This window comes from Macadamia integrifolia, unplaced genomic scaffold, assembly GCF_013358625.1.
Source record: "Macadamia integrifolia cultivar HAES 741 unplaced genomic scaffold, SCU_Mint_v3 scaffold2013, whole genome shotgun sequence".
NCBI lineage: Eukaryota > Viridiplantae > Streptophyta > Magnoliopsida > Proteales > Proteaceae > Macadamia > Macadamia integrifolia.
The window spans coordinates 103,880-106,653 of record NW_024868462.1 but is presented as its reverse complement, the minus strand read 5'-3'; positions in this window follow the sequence as shown (position 1 = coordinate 106,653).

Genomic DNA, 2,774 nt, shown 5'->3' with positions numbered 1-2,774 from the left:
TCGAGCCTCGGCCTCGGCCTCCTAAGCTTCTTTGACATCTGCACCTTCAGCTCTGAGAGCTCATGGTTATGCTCCTGACGGGACTGAAGGAGATCGGCCTCCTTATGCTCCACTTTCTCAAAAAGAAGGGAACGTTCATTCTCGAGGCCCACCTTCTCCAGTTCAGACCTCTCGAGGTCCCTCGCCAAGGCTTCGGCTCGAATGGTAAGCTGAGCAACATGGTTCTAGGCCTGAGAAAAACACAGTCAATTCACAAAAAGGAAAGGGAAGAAGAAAGGAAGGAAGAAGAAGAACTATGAAAATTGAAGGATTACCCCTATCATGTAGACACAGGCACTGGTAATTAGAGCGGAGGATCCCTGCTTCTGGGCCTCGGTGGCATCCCTTGGGAGGTTCCCCTTTTGCACTAACTCTTGAGCCACTCGTCTGATAGTAAAGGAGAATCCTCCTTGATGAACCACCTTGGGACGAAGCCAAGTTCAGATAGGCCTCGGTTCAAAATTGGGTTTCGGTGTTGGGCTTCAGAAGGAGTTTCAAGGGGTGTGGACATGTCACGGTCTTGGGAAGCTAGGGCCTGAATGGCTCCCGAAGTCAGATCGTTTGTCCCACCCTTCTTCTTCAAAGGGGTTCGATCGGTCCCAAAGTTGAGGCCTTCCTCTTATCCTTCTCCTTTTGCTTCTGCTTTAGCTGTGTTTCCCTTGCTTGGGCCTCCTTCGCCTGGACTTGCCTTGTGACTGCAGCTACCTTAACCTTAGCCCTAGAAATTTGCACTACAACAAAGATAATGAAAATTAATACGAGGTAAGAATAGCCGAGGTAAGAACAAATTTGGGCAAACCTAGGACTCACCCAGGTTGAGCCCGAATCAAAATAAGACGATGTACGATTGAAGGCTATCGGACTCAACAGGCGAAACTGAACCTTGTTCTTAGCCATTACCAATGACTCTGCATCTATCCCGAAGAGGGCAGGCGTGGAGTTCACATCCTTCAAGTTGGGGATGTCCCAGACATTACCAAAGGGAAATCCCTTTGATGACCTCACGAAGAAGTATTTAAACTTCCAACCATGGATCGACATGGAATACCGATACAACAACCTATCCTTCTGAGGGTTGAAGTAATACCATCCTGAGTCCCCCTTGCTAGCACCGAGGGACAAACAATTAAGAAAGAGAGGAAGGGAGAGGGGTCTTTGAATCTGGGAGAAATAGATAATGAAGCTGAGGATCTGTTGCCACCTGTCAGGGGTCAGTTGGGTGGGACAGATACCGTAGTGTCAAAACATATGGCTGAAGAAGGGATGAAGAGGAAGCCAAAGTCCAGCCTTGAAGGCATCTCGATAGAAGCATAGTTCCCCGAGGTTCCTATAGATGTCCTATCTGTGGGCCTCGAGACCTAAAGGAAGAACTCGTCTGAGATGCTGTAAGAAGCCCTCAGCTCCTTAAGCTCGGCTTCAATCATAGTAGGCACTATGTCCCTAGCCTCAACTGCTAGGGATTCATTTGTCTGAGCTCGGGATTCAAGAACCCCTTCCCTGTTATCCTCACTACTTAGACCACCTACGGATTCTCGAAGTGTCGCGGTAGAGGAGGAGGCACGTGATGAAGAAGACTCAAAGGACGAATCCAAAGACTTCCCTTGAATGTACCTAGGTCTACGATCCCTAGGGTTAGACATGGTCCACTCAGAGGTTGAAGACTTACTACCGGAGCTAGACATAGGAACTTACTTATGATGAAACTTAAGATGACCGAAGATGAATGAAAGGAGAGAAGACCGAAGGATGATGGCTTTGATAGAGAAAAATAATGTAAAAATGAGGGGAAATGGTGCTATTTATAAATGAGGAAATGATGGTATGACTCCTCGAGGTCATTAATGATCAAGACACATCATCAGTGGGTATTCCTGAGGCCCACTTGAGACTAGCACACGAGCAACGAATCACCTTCGATCCCTTACCCTTGAATGGGGGCTCAGGCCAAGGCCGAGCAGACCTGACTGAAGGGTCCTCCCTCGATTGGGGAGCAAATTTGACCAAAGGGTCCTCCCTTAGTTGGGGGCTTAGGCCAAGGCCGAGTAGATCTGATTAAAGGGTCCTCCCCCGGTTGGAGGCTCAGGTCAAAGCCGAGTAGACTTGATCGAAGGGTACACTCTCAGTTGGGGGCTCAGGCTAAGGCAAGGCAAATCTGACCAAAGGGTCCTCCCTAGGTTGGAGGCTCAGACCAAGGCTGAGTAGACCTGATCGAAGGGTGGTCCCTCAGTTGGGGGATCAAGTCTAGGCCGAGCAGATCTGATTGAAGGATCCACCCTCCGTTGGGGGCTCAGGCTAAGGTCGAGCAGATATGATCAAAGGGTCCTCCTTTGATTGGGGGCTCAGGCCAAGACTGAGCAGACCTGACCAAAGGGTCCACTCTCAATTGGGAGCTTAGGCCGAGATTGGGTAGACCTGAGCAAAGGGTCCTCCCTCGGTCAAGTCAAAGGTCAAAGCCGAACCAAAAGATCTGAAGGGTTAAGAAAAAAAGAAGAAGAGAGAAGTATTACTTTCCCTAAAGGCCCTTCAGAAGAAGTAAGGGGGCTTCTGATATGACAAACTAAACCACCCAATAGGACACGGACACGTGGATTCTCGCCACGTATCTACACCACTGTTAGCAAAAGCAAGAACGAAAAAAAAATAGAAACAGATGGTACGAGTTTTAAACAGTAAAATTTTTCGAATGATACAGTCAAATAAATGGTAAAAAAAACATAGAACAAAAAAAAAAAAAA